A 14,128-nucleotide genomic window follows, 5' to 3' on the forward strand; every position below is an offset into this window, starting at 1 on the left:
CACCATTAAGAAACAATGTCATCGTGAGGACTTACTGTGCCCTGGGCCTACATGGCACTGTGTTTACCGTCCCCTCTGCCCTGGTGGCACAATGTTTACCATGCTCTGGGCCTTGGGTGGTGCTGTGTTTACTGTGCACAAACTCAGGCATCTGAATGGTAATAAAGGTTTTCAGTGAGACTTGAATGGGTCTTCATTTGTTTTGACAGACCAATCATAGCAGTCTCTAACACACAAATCAGGGGCAGTTATAACATTAGGCATGTTGGTGATATTTGTCATTGTTTCATACACATATTACTTAAGTTATGGAAACTATGTAATTCTAAAACAGATGTGGCAATGTGACAAATATAGATTAATCTCGAAACTCTCTGACTTCCCTGTGACTCATTTATAAATGAGTTCTTTCAAATCAAAGTGTATTTATATAACGCTTTTTACAACAGATGTTGTCACAAAACAGCTTTACAAATGATCAAGTCCAAGCTCTCAGTGAGCAAGCCAAGGGCAACAGTTCTAGACAAATCTCCTTAGAGGAAGAAGTAAGAGGAAGAAACTTTGAGAGGAAGCAAGACTCAAAAGCGGGGCCCATCCTCCTCTGCTCAACAATGGTCACCACAATAATAACAATTTAAAAAGAAAAATAAATTTAACAAATTTAAAAAAAAAGCAATTAATGTCTAGTCCAACTTTCTAGAGGTCCTATTATCCCAAGTTGTGCATTCCTGGTGCGTTGTCTTGTATGTTGATTCACTATGATGATCTGATCACAGCAATTGGTGCAACATCCAGATCCCTCTGAGTCTATCAGGGTTCAAAATCAGATTTATCACCTCTGGTTTGGTGTCAGATAAAGTAATAAGAATCACAGTAACACTGCTTCTAAGCCAGTAAGTGGAGGGGCCATAATTGTAAAAATATGTATACAGTTCTGGTTTGACCATTTGAGTAGTGACTGAGTCAGAAATCAGACTTCAAAATGCTGTTCTCCATTTAAAGAATGCACGATGTATGGTAGCTAGGTCTGACATTGAGGATTTTAGAGGGGATCTCTTTTTTTTAAGATGGTGAATTAGAGAGTAAGAATTTTAGTTCTTTTTTCAAATGTATTTGATCTTATAGGACTTAAAGTCTGTACTGGATCTGAAAACCCCCTTGTCTTGTAACAGATAACTTTATTATATATCTCTAGGATTAGGTAAAACCATGCATATTAAAAGTAATATGTTTTAAACCATTTTATTCTTAGATTTATTGCTTAGATTTTTACCAAGGCCCAATCCCCTCTCATTTTTCCTCCTACCCCTTGTTTTCAAGTGTCATCTTGCCCCTTGGGATTGAGTTACAAAATATTTTTTCAATGATTCACAAGGGATTCTGAGAAATTTCTCCTAAGACTCAATTTGGAGTGAGACTCTGAAACCCTCAGTAGGGCCATTTAGCCCTAAGACCTCATCCTAGCCCTCTATCAGACACCCAACCCCTACTCATGAACACTGCATATGGAGGGCCAGGGCTAAGTGGTAGGGTCAAGGGGTGAAATGTGATTGGGCCCAAGTGAAGGTGTATGAAGCACAGGAACATGAGAAATAATGATGTTTCTGGGGGCCACAATGACTGGATTTAGAACCTCTTTGCTAGCTGAGCTGTTTAAAAAGAAACACGTGGTCTGAGCGAGCTGTTAGTCGTGGTTTTGGTCCTTGTGGTTTTAACCAGCAGTTTTTAGTATTAAGTGTAACAGCTCATAGCAAAGGCAGAGTCTAATTATAACTGATCACCCAGGCTCTGTTTAACTGGCTTGTCAAATATCTTTCAAATACATAATAAATAGAATAATACAAATGTTTACACTTTATTACAAGAAAAAAATTATTTGTGGTGGAGGGGACATCAACATCCATAGTCTGAAACACCATTCATTACCAAAAAACAACCCACACTATTGCTGATTTTATGTACTTACGCTGTATGATGTTTGCTGTATTTATGTATTTTATGTTTATAAAGTGTCATGGCTACACTATAAGTAGTGTATGCAGTTTTTGTCTACCAGTAGACTGGCTGTGTTACATGGCTGCTTTAATGGCAAGTTGTCAACAAGGAGGCTTTTTCAGGCTTCTGGTGGTTTCTCAAGCCTCCTCTTTCTTCCCCCACAGACACCCCCACACTGAAACCACAACATGCATGTCTAGTTCACAGAGGCACCAGGGGCTCTCTGGGATCTGTGAAACTACACAATGAAAAAACAGACCTCAGGTGTTTTCAGGACTCAGAGTTCAGAGTTCAGCTGGGTACTGCTCACTCTCCAGGAAACCTCTCTACTCATATCACACCTGACTGAAGAGGATGAGGGATACTTCAGGTGTTTTATTAATAGGAGTGAATACACAGACATGCAACTCACTGTTAGAGGTAAAAGGCATCAGATCTCTATTTCTACTGACTTAAAACTCATTTTATACTAACCTGTATGTTGCTTTTTTACACATGCATTGCAAATGTCTTTGCCATCTCCTTGTAGGTCAACACTATTAACATTCTAAAGATCACCATGGAGTTGTACTTCTTAAACACATGATTATTATGATTACATGACAGTTTATTTGAACTATGTGTCTATAACGATCTGCTTTGATTCCTGTGTGTTCCACTGACTGCACATCCACAGCTGGACAGACGAATCTACAGGGTCATGTGGGAGGGTGTGTACTACTGCCCTGCTCCAGGACCAAAGCACACACTCTTAAATGGACCTTCAGAGACAAAGAAATCTACCCCACTGACCAGACTCAGCATTACACAGGCAGAGTTCAGCAGCTCAGTGATTCTCCAGGAAATGTCTTTCTACTCATATCACAGCTGACTGAGGAGGATAAAGGAGTGTATGTGTGTTCCATCAACAGTAAGCCCATCAGGAGAGTGCTACTTGATATTACAGGTATAAGAGACTTTGGCAGTTTTAATTTTGTCCACATGTAGCTTTGAGTTTAACAGAGATGTTAATCAATTCTCTAGCTCTCTCTTTCTGATGTGTAGATATTACAGGTAAATTAACTACAGTTTTCATTAGTCCACAAGCAGTTTTGAGCTGTACTGAGATTTTACCTAAATGTCTCTCTCTCTCTCTCTCCATTTAAGAACCTTCAGCAGTCTTGTTTTAAACAATATGTTAATATTATATTTCATTTACCTGACACTTTTATCCAAAGCAACTTACAATTATGACTGAGTACAATTAGAGCAATTGAGGGTTAAAGGCTTTGCTCAGGGACCCAGCAGTGGTAACTTGGCAGTGGTGGAGCTTGAAACCACAATCTTCCAATTACAAAGCAAGCCCTTAACCACTGAGCTACCACTGCCCGTATTTCCTGTTTTTTACTCATCAGATGTTGTGTGTAGCATATTCTAACTGAACTGAGGTGAATTTCCTGATAAAATACTTCACACAGTGAGATTGCTGCGTGGTTTTGTTGCAAAGTCATGTAGGAAATGTATGCTGAGTTTATGTGAACAGTACCCAATCTGTAAAGACAGTGAGCATTACAGCATGAATCAAACCAAACCAAAGATTATCCTGTAGTAAGAAATGCAGAACTCTGATCATGTAACTCTCATCCCAGGTATGAAATCTTCTCTCCTTCCAGAGGTTCCACTTAAAACTACAAAATCTACTCCAGTGATCACTGGCCAGACAAGACCACTAACCACATCCTCTCAAAGGCCTGCTGGCAGACACAGTGAGGACAGCACAGGGGCCCCTGCTGAAGGTAAGAATACTCTTATGTTTTCTTATCTTACCATCAAAAACAGGATGCAGTCCTCTCTCTCACTCTTTCTCTCTCTTCTCTTTAATGCAAACACACAGAGACACAACTGGGTTGTATTTCTATCTTATATTACTATCCTATACCCACTGATGTGTGTATTGCTATTGTAATTAAATAATGTCTTTACCTACACAGATTCAAAGCAGTACAAAAACACACAAATATGTAAACATGTAAACCCCCCTTATTGGTTTGATTATACTCAGAAGTGTCCACTCACTCAACCATGACTTACATCACCATTCCACTTTTGCTGCTACTGTTAGGATACAGAGTAGTCATTTAGTTGAGACACAGAGGTAAACACACGCAAACACACATGGTCATTAACACAAACATACACACATGTACAAATATACACACAAACCATGATCTGTGTGTCAGATCACACATCTCATCTCCTCTAATTAGACAGAGAACACACTCTACAGGGGAGGAGAGAACAGCAGACACAGGTGATCACACATCTCATCTCCTCTAATAAAACAGAGAACACACTCTACAGGACGAGAGAACAGCAGACACAGGTGATCACACATCTCATCTCCTCTAATAAGACAGAGAACACACTCTACAGGGGGAGAGAGCAGCAGACACACTCCAAATATACTACAAAATTTAATTTTACATATTGTTCTCTTGTATTGTCTTTGTTGCTTTGATAAGATTAATTTCAAATAAGTAAATAAGTAATTATAAATAAAGTCTCATATGAAAATGCATTGAGTCCTCTTGTGTTTCATGTCCAATACTTTTTAAAAACATAGTGGGTTTACATCATCAACCTTTAAAAATAAGTTTAAAAATACATTAGGGACAGACGGTAGCTTGTAAGGCTGATAGAAGAGAGAGGTGCCATTTGTGGTCTGGGTGTTTGTTATGGCTTTAGTTGTCATGGTTTCACACAGTGAGCAACAAAGGTCTAAGGCCTGCTGCTGTAAACATGAACTAAAGTAAGGTGAAGGCTACATGGTGTTTTCAATGGCAAATCCACACTCACTCTATAATGTTGTATAAGAACAGACATGATGTATGTTTGAGTTAATACTGATGGATGAGGGAATGGCTTATGTTAACAGTAGTGGGTTCAATGAGAGAGACGTTATCACTGGTGGGATGAGTTTGGTCAGTTCCGATATAAGGGGTCTTCTTGTCAGGATCTAAAGCATGGCACTGGCTGTGGTTTTGCACATGTCAAAACAGTTGCTGATAAATGTTAAATATAGAAGAGCTCTGACCAAGCTGATGTGAACTTGTCTCCTCTGTAATGGGGCGACACTGTGGGTGTTTCCAGTGAAGTTGTGCACAGAGTGTTCTGTAGTCAGTGGTAGTGGGTCTCAGTGAAGAGCTGTCAGTGTTTCTTACTGAGAATGCTTGTGAGATTTAATTTTCTCTCCACTTTGTTTTATTCACAAAAGGTGACTTTGCAAAAAATGTTTTTGGTCACACACACACACACGTTCATATATAATTAATGAGGTTCTGACTGGGTCATCACCTCTTATTTAATCTAATTTAATCAGCAATGAGAGAATAGTAGAACAAACCAACACACATGAAAGCTGTGGTTGAAAATCAGGGTTATTCCACTAAATATTGATTTTGGAATTATTATTTTTATTAGTGTTGTTTAAAATTTAATGTAAACTTGTTTTCCTTGCATTTTTGAGGTCTGTAAACATTGCATCATTTTTGTTATTTTGACCAGATGTTCTGCAAATGACAATATTTGTCAAAATATTGGAAATTTGGGAAAAATGTGTGAACCCCTAGCAAAGCATGCTTATGGACTACCAGCGAAAGCCTGTGTGTGCTTTCTAGTCTGTCAATCTAAACGGAGAAAACACAGTGAGAGTAGGAAACAGGTTTGTGCAGGAAACAGCTCCACCCTGTGGCCACACCATGCATGTGCATTTCACAGGGACAGCAGCTGGGTTAGGGTGGGTGTTTGCGCTGTGAAGTGAAGTTATAACAGAGTAACAGCAAGTTTTCTCAGGACACACGTGGCACTGTGTTTGGTTTTGTGAGACTAATAAAAAAAACTGCTGATGAGAGCATTAAAGAACAGAAGAGCTCTGGCCAACCTCATTTGTTCTCAGTTCCTCTCTGCTGGGTGGACATTAGGGTCTGGTGGACTGAAGTAATGCTGTGAGACTTCTGGAGTCAGTGTGTGTTCACAGTAGTAATGGTGTTCAGGGTGTAGAATTGTTAGTGTGTGCTGGGAGGTCAGTAGTGTTTTCACAGTGACAATGTTTCTCAGTTTGTGTTTTCTCTTCACTGTACTCAATGAAGGTGAGTGTGAAATTCTCTTTTAATGTTGAGTGACATGAAACAGTCCATTTATATTTTAATCTAAAAATGTTATTAAAGTGAGTTAAACCATTCTAGATTTATTTGGGCGAATTAGAACCAGAACGTGGCTAGTCTTAATGAATGAAACATATGATTAAAATCTTTGTTCTTTATCTTTGGAATGTATTGTTACCAACTAACCATGTCTTTGAAAGTGGGATCACAGATGATTTTGTCTAATTAGACTTCATAGTGTATTTGTATAAAGACAAAGAGAATATTTATTTTTTTTGTTATTCACCAGTGTTCTAATCGTATTTGAACTGTTCAAAACTCTTAAAAGACGAGCATCTTTACAAGCAGATAAAGTTAAGGCTACACCTGAAATGTTAGTCTGTTACCGATGAGGAACTGAGGGTACTTAGTAAGTCGGATAAAGTGGCTCTACTGCCTCCTGCTTATTAACTGGAGCTACGTCTTTCCAATTAAATGTTATCCTCCTCTGCTAAAGACTAACAGAAGAGCACTACGTTACAGAATGCAAACAGACAAAGTCTTTGCATATAGTAAGGATTATTTAAGGGAGTAAATCAAAAAGTCAAAAGATATTATTTCAGAAAATGAAAAGACAGGTGGGGGAAAATAAAGGCAAAAAGAAATACAAAATAAATTGGTAAAAAGAGCTGGAAAAAGTTAAAGAGTAGGGCTAATTTTGTTGGAGCGTTTGGCACAGGACAAGGTGCTTTTTATACCCTGCCATGCTTGTCTGAAGAGGCATACTCTCTTCCATTTCTTGCATTCTGAGCCTTTATATCTGAAACAAAAGTAGAATTTTTAAACTGTGTTTATGGAGTGGATGTATGTAAACTCTTATTATTGATGTGGTGCTTTGATGTTACTCACAAGCTGGGGTGCTCTCCACTTTGGGTGCCTGAGAATCATTAAGATTGCGTTTGGCCAGTTGTCGAACAAAGTGCAATCAATTATGTCATTTGACATAAATCACAAAGGGGGACACCATTTCGGGGACTGGATGACAACCATTGGTCATATAAAACCTTCAAATGGACCACACACTGTGCGTCCAAAAAGTAATGCATTAGGGCAGAACCCCAAAGACTCAAATTGTCATAGATAGGAAAAATGAGCAGAGGAACACCTTCCTCCCAATCGTTATCATACTCAGCACAGTAAGACCTCAACATATTTTTGAAAGTCTGATGGAACCTTTCCAATGCACCCTGAGAGTCGGGGTGATATGCACTGGAGAAGTGGTGTTAGATATTTAACTCACATTTTACTTGGGCAAATAGGTTTGAGGTGAAATTAGTCCCTCTGTCAGACTGGATACATTTAGGTAGGCCAAAAGGTAGTACAGAACTTAAATCAATGCTTTAGATTTATGTGAACGAAGGGGGAATCGCTTCTGGGTACGTAGTGGTGGTGCACATTAACGTCAACGTGTAACGATGTCCTGCCCATGTCTGTGGCAGGGGACCTACCCAATCTATGAGAACTCATTCAAAGGGTTCACCCACCACAGGAATTGTAACCAAAGGTGCAGGGGGAATAACCTGGTTTGGTTTCCCAACAAGCTGGCATGTATTACAAGACGGACAGTAATTCACTGCATCTTTTCGGATTGATGGTCAAAAGAAATGTCTCAAAATCCGCTGTGTGGTCTTTTGCACACCCAGATGACCTGACAATGGGTGATCATGTGCTAAAAACAAGATATGGGCACGGTATTTAGCTGGTACCACTATTTGCGTCACTGTGTTCCACTCTTCACTAGGGTGAGTCGAAAACCACTTCCGCATTAACACTTCGTTTTCAAGGTAATACTCACTGGTATATCCTGTAGCTTTTTCTCCTTGTTTATCTATGAGGGTGAAGCAATGTAAAAGGGTGCTTTCTTCTCTCTGAGTCACAGCCAGCTCCTTTTGTGACATGAGATCGGGCATCTCAGGATCAGGAACAATGGGCACAACCTTTTCTTTAGGTGCTGCAAACACAGGTGCATCATCACCTACTGGCACATCACACATGAATGTTCCTTTCAGGGGAAGCACATCACCAAGTTTCCGTGCCTGATCACAGGTCAAAACACAAGTAGGAAATGTGCTTAATGCCTCTTGTGTAGACTCACTTAGCTCTACAGGATTCTCTATTACCTCAGGCACAGGGAACACCATATCAGTGGTCATGTCATTACCTAAAATGAATGATACACCACGGACGGGCAGTTCAGATTGTACCGCCACTTTAGCTGGCCCTGACACTTGAGCATAGGTACAGATTATGTACAGGGAGCCTCATAATATTTAGTTCTACACCCTGCACAAACACATCGTTAACACTATATGTGTTAATTTTGTGAGTTAGAACATTCATCTGCCATAGTAGCAGCAGAAGGTACTGTACTTGCTTTCTGTTCATTCAAGTAAACAACTGTTTCTGGGAGACAATTTTTAAACTCAAGTAACATCAGCTCTTTTAGCTGGTCGAATGTTTTTCACACTACTTGCACTACACCACTTCTCAAATAAAAAGGTTTCTCTCTTGCAAACTCTATGTGTCTGGCTGGGGGATTTTCTCAAACACCGAAAATTCTGCCTATAGGCTTCTGGCACTAACTCAAGCATACAGTAAAATCGCAGTTAAAGCTCTGCTCTAAAGTTAATGAGCACTCTTGCACTTTTCCTACTAACTTGCACTGGAGCATGAGTGGCCAAAGATCCTTAGGCCAAATTAATGCTGTGGCAATACATTAAAACACAGAAAAATATGCATCTACCTCCATCCCGAAATGCTTGTACTAAACTTCTGCCGGCTGATGTTAAATCCATGTGCCACCTGTGTAGTGAATACAGGAGTAGTGAGTGATCTTGGCAGGCGTGATTTTGGTACCTGGGTACTGCCGTTAGCCGAGCCATCCGAGGAATAGGACCCTCCGGACCCATGCTCTGCCTCCGGATCGCAGCCTCCTTATCTGCCTTTTCTACCTCAAGCTGTAAGGCCTGCACCCTCAGTAACTCTGTCTCATGTTCCTGCCTCTTGATTTCCAGCATCTGGTCACCACCAAGAAACTGGATGACCTGAGGCTCTATGCGTGAGTTGACCACAAAGTCGCCTCTTGTTTCCACCACTGACATGCCCTGTGTCAGGTTCACCACAACACCAACAGGACCACCTCGTTCTGTCAAAACTCCGTCTTGTACTAAGCAGGCCTCTAAGACTTCTTTGATTTCCCATTTTGTGGCTGAACAGGTCACCACAACATCAAATAAATTTGTTAGTAGTAACAGGTCTGCCTTTCTAGACAGATCAAACTGCTCCAGGGTAGGACAAAGAGTAAAACCAGACTAATCAAAACTCACAATCCTAACACAAGTGCTCCCAACACACTATGGCAAAACCCAAACTACACACAACCACACAGTCACCCCACCAACAAAAGAACACCACCAACCAGCACAGAAAACCCACCAAAACACACAAAGGGCAAAGAAAAAAAGGAACAAAGGACCCAATTATACCCCAATTATGTTACAACCCTGTCTAGTCTGGGAGGCCGTAACACAGGGTCGAGTATTACAACAGTAGAAATGAGCAACAGGATGAATAACCAGACAAAGTTGACAGCAAAGATCTAGTGAAGTTACAAGCTTTAGCTGTTTAAAGACAAGAAACTGGTGTAATCACATCAGTAGTGACCAAGGCCAACACAACAAAACCACACTAGAAACAAAACAGCAACTGACTAAGCTAACAAAAGAAACTTACAATGACTACACTGTGTGAAACAAAGATAAACCCACACCCAAACAAAAGGGCAGCCACTCCCTACCACCAGTGTGTAACTATATACGGGACAATATATATATAAGACACAAGAACATATAGTAACAAGCCATCAAACAAGGGGCAAATCCAGTCATACACATAAAGTCTAGCAAACACAAGCTCAAAATGTAGCAACAAGTCAGGAGCAGGAGGAGGAGGAGGAGCAGGAGGAGGAGGAGGAGGAGCAGGAGGAGCAGGAGGAGGAAACTCTTCTCCAATGAGCCCTAATTCAAACATTTTGTCTCTTCCTCTTCCTTTTATATTGTCCTCTGCTCACCGGAAAACCTGGTGTGGATTAGGATAGAGGCAGAGGCAAAACCTGTAACACAGAATGCAGACATACAGGTGGACATAACAGGTGGATAATTATTGATTGATATAGATCTTGAACTCTCTTGATTTATCTAGAGTAGTGGTCATTGCATTTGCTTTCCAGGTTACAGGTCCCATCTTATATACTGTGCAGAAGCATTTCTCTTTCATCCATTTTTGGTGTTTACTGTATAAAATGGTTGGAACAAAAGGAAGCATGGGCAGGCGAGGCTAAAGAACTGCACAGGGAAATCAACTTAAACTCACCATCATGGAACTGCAGCTGAGCTGCTTTTTAACTGTATTCAAAATGTTAAAAGAAGGCAATACTGTTCATGACTTCAAAGTACAACTGAGAGGAGTGAGGTTCTGAGGACAACTATTGGGACTGCAATGAAAGAGATCTTCGGTTTTTATGGCCTTAAGCAGTGAAGATCTCACATGGACCTGCTACATAAGTTTAGAAAGCAAGAACAGAATCTACCATTTTCCAGGACCACCAGTTTGGACTGATGTGTATCTCGGACTAGAGGGTTCCCTTTCAGCTAAATGGCTCTCCAGCCATTCGAACGAGCACTCAGAGACTTTGATCACAATCTGAAGGGCCATGGGGCCTGCAAAGATGCTGAAAGATTCATATGCTGCATTACTTCTTATTCTTTTGTTTGTTTGTTTGTTTTTAATAAACAACACAAGGATGCAGATTTATTCCTCAATGAGAAAGTAAACGCATGCGCACACAGACACACACACACACGTACAAAACTAGAATTACACACCACACTCATCTTCTATCTAGCAGCTTTTGTGTCAACATATTTTCTTAATTCAGACATTATAGTGCAAAACGTCTTGTATCCTTTTACATTAATAGTGTACAGTATTCTACAACAGTAATATTAGTCTAACAGTATTACAGTTACATTAGCCCTGGTGCACATATGCAATTTTATGCCAATATTAAATTTTCTTTCTTTGTTCAAATAAAACCCCAAGGCTCATTTGCAGTGCAGCAGACAGCACGGAAAATTCCAGACTTTTCCCTGCTAGTAATGCCATTTTCCAGATGCTTGTCTCATCCTCTCTCTGCCACGGCAACCCTTAAATAGGCCCAGATAAGATAAGATAGAGCTCAGCCACCTCTTATCCATCCTATAATTGCCGCATTTGCCCATCAGCGCTGGAGGCTCTGGCTTTTAGCCACGGTAGCTTCTTCCTGCCAGAAGCTCCAGCTTCCTGTCTGTTGACCTGAGAAAACAAGGAAAATTAATGCAAATTTCAAGAAAGCATTTGTTACCATTGCGAGTTCCAGATTGAAACCAGTTTTGTTTGTTGGGTTTTTTTTATTTACAGAGAGTTTAGTCAAAAATATTTGCTCCATTAGTCAAAAATATTTTCCTATGTTTTTGTCTCTGGGTCTCTCTCTCTCTCTCTCTCTGTTTTGCACAGGTGCTGATGGCAAAATCGATATTGAAAGATGATCGCTCTTGGCCAGTGCAGGCCAAAGAAAAAAAAAACAAGTTACTCGAAGCCTCGATCCATCTCCGCTGCCACGGCCATGGCATTTATCAGCCTCACATTAAAAAAAACAAAAAACGAGGCTAGAAAAACAGACACGAATAACCGAGCTGGCCGTGCGGGTGTGGTTTGTATCTCTGCCAGAGAAGCAAGGCGGCATACAGGCGAACTCGTTAACGCATTTTGCAGCAATTTCCCCCAAGCGAGAGCGCGATAGATAAGTAAATAAATAAATGAAGATAAATAAATAAAGAGAAAACGTTAGCGCATTTGTCAGTGCCTCGCCTTAAGAACGCAAACGGCGGTTCAGATGTCCTACGGTGTCACATAAGCGCCAGCATAAAATTACATTTGTTTTTTTTTTTATTCGATGGAATAAAAAAACTTGCACTCGGCAGTTTAGTATTTTAGTATTTATGTACTGACCCGTACTTGGTCTAATACTACAGGATCCATTCTTTGAATGATTTGGTGATTTGGGACAATTCCAGCAAGCATTTAGCCTCAGAAGAATGCCGGGAGAAAACCTTTTACCTGGATATGGAATGTTATTAGATTAAGCTCTTAGGAAAGATATTTTATGATAATCAAAAAGGTCTTACATATTTAGTAGCAGCTGGGGCCGTTAAGAAGAGCAGAGACGTCGACCTCGACCGAGTCCCCCTCAGAAATATTATGATCCATAAGTTATTCCATAAGTTATTATGTTAAGTTATTAGCTGTATTACATTCAGGGGTACAACGACCCCATAATTACAGAATCGAACCAGAATCGAACAAATCTAAGAACAGTCGACTGTTCGGCTTTATAGCCCACTGAGAGAGGTTTTGTTTTTTGTTTTTTTTCCATCAAAGCAGCAGAGATGCCTGCGTTTTTCCTGCCAGCAGGGGCGCCAAACACACGCTCCAGTGCCGGGACGTCCCTGCTGGTGTGCTGCGGTGCTTCCTGCGAGCTCATAACCCCTCCCTCTCTTTTTCTCTGTCCCTCGCAAACCCCCTTCTCACTTTAATAAGTCACTTGAGAAGTGAAAAGAAAGGAAAATACATAAATTATAATAAGAAGAGGAGGAAATAATACATAAATACATAAAGGTGTTTACAAACAGGGCAATACAGTGTGTGTGTGTGTGTGTGTGTATGTTTGCGTGTGTGTGTATGTGTGTGTGTGTGTGTTTGTGCGCCTGCGCGTGTGTGTGTGTGTGCTGTGTTTGGATGTTGTAAAGGCAGATATATATCGCACAGCTAAACGACGGGCGGTTTGTCAGTGTTTGGCAGACACTTAAAGTTGGAGTGTATCATTTCACACTTTGTTAAGTACATTTGACATATCAGGTCAAATATTTCATACTCAGAGAGGAAGTGTAGCTCTTTCTCTACAGTGTCTTTGTTGCACTGCTGGCAGAGTTTCTGCTCTCTGGGTAGAGAGCTCTAATATCTATCTCTCTCTCTCTCTCTCTCTCTCTCTCTCTCTTTCTCTCTCTCTCTCTCTCTCTCTCTCGTTGTCCGTGGCAACAGCAGAAATCTAAGTCCCAGTGGAAAGGGCCCCCCATGGGCCGCAGTTCTTGCCCAGTCACGGCATGATCCCAAGATGCACTGCAACTCCACTCGACTCACCTCCAGTGGAGCCCGGCTCCACTCCACGGGTTTTTCACGGTAGCTCCGCCGAGCCCGTTGCCATGGTTGCATTCGGCTTGGCTCACAAATCTCCCGGGTTCAATTTAAGCTCTCCTTAGGTTTTTAATGTGATATACAGAGTTGGAGGGCAGGAGGGTCCGGTATTCACAGCTGGGTTTGTAGCCCCATGCTGAGGACTCGCTGACATTTAAAGTCCGAGTCTACTTCTCGGTTGCAGGTAATGAGAAAAATGAGAAAGGGGCAGCGAATCTGGGAATGCTGTAGAAGAATCTAGGAATGCTGTAGGAGAATCTGGGAATGAATGCAGGGTCTTTCTTATGAACATACACATTAAAAGAGCGGATTAGAGTTGAAGGAAAAGACCCCCCCCTCCCTCTCTCTCTCTCTCTCTCTCTCTCTCTCTCTCTGTGTGTCAGGGACAGGAGTGGGTGCAGCAGGATTCTGTGGGGCAGAGGAAGGCTGGACTTAAATCCTGTGGTGTGTGAACTAGTAGTAGTCCTGAACCTTTGACAGCCATTGTGCTTTAAGGTCTATCGCGCACGCATGCACACACACACACACACACACACACACTTCTAGCTCTAAAAATAAAATGCCTAAAGAAGTTAGACTTTTTTCCTTGGATATAGACTACCTTTCTGGGATTGGAGAGTCATTACTTTTTACATTACTTTTACATCAAACTTAAAAATCTC

At 40.9% G+C, this 14,128-nt stretch overlaps 1 long non-coding RNA gene across 1 annotated transcript; it reads right to left on the reverse strand.

Moving 5' to 3' along the window:
• Nucleotides 1-9,805: 9,805 nt before the first annotated feature.
• Nucleotides 9,806-12,613, reverse strand: LOC145660247 (uncharacterized). The gene is made up of 3 exons (XR_014126487.1): nt 12,401-12,613; nt 11,421-11,528; nt 9,806-10,287 (listed from the first exon to the last, which is right to left on the reverse strand). It is a non-coding gene; the product is annotated as an uncharacterized LOC145660247 (long non-coding RNA).
• Between the last annotated feature and the right edge of the window lie 1,515 nt (nt 12,614-14,128).

The sequence above is a fragment of the Electrophorus electricus genome, chromosome 2 (genome assembly GCF_041902795.1).
Source record: "Electrophorus electricus isolate QZ-2024a chromosome 2, ASM4190279v1, whole genome shotgun sequence".
Lineage (NCBI taxonomy): Eukaryota > Metazoa > Chordata > Actinopteri > Gymnotiformes > Gymnotidae > Electrophorus > Electrophorus electricus.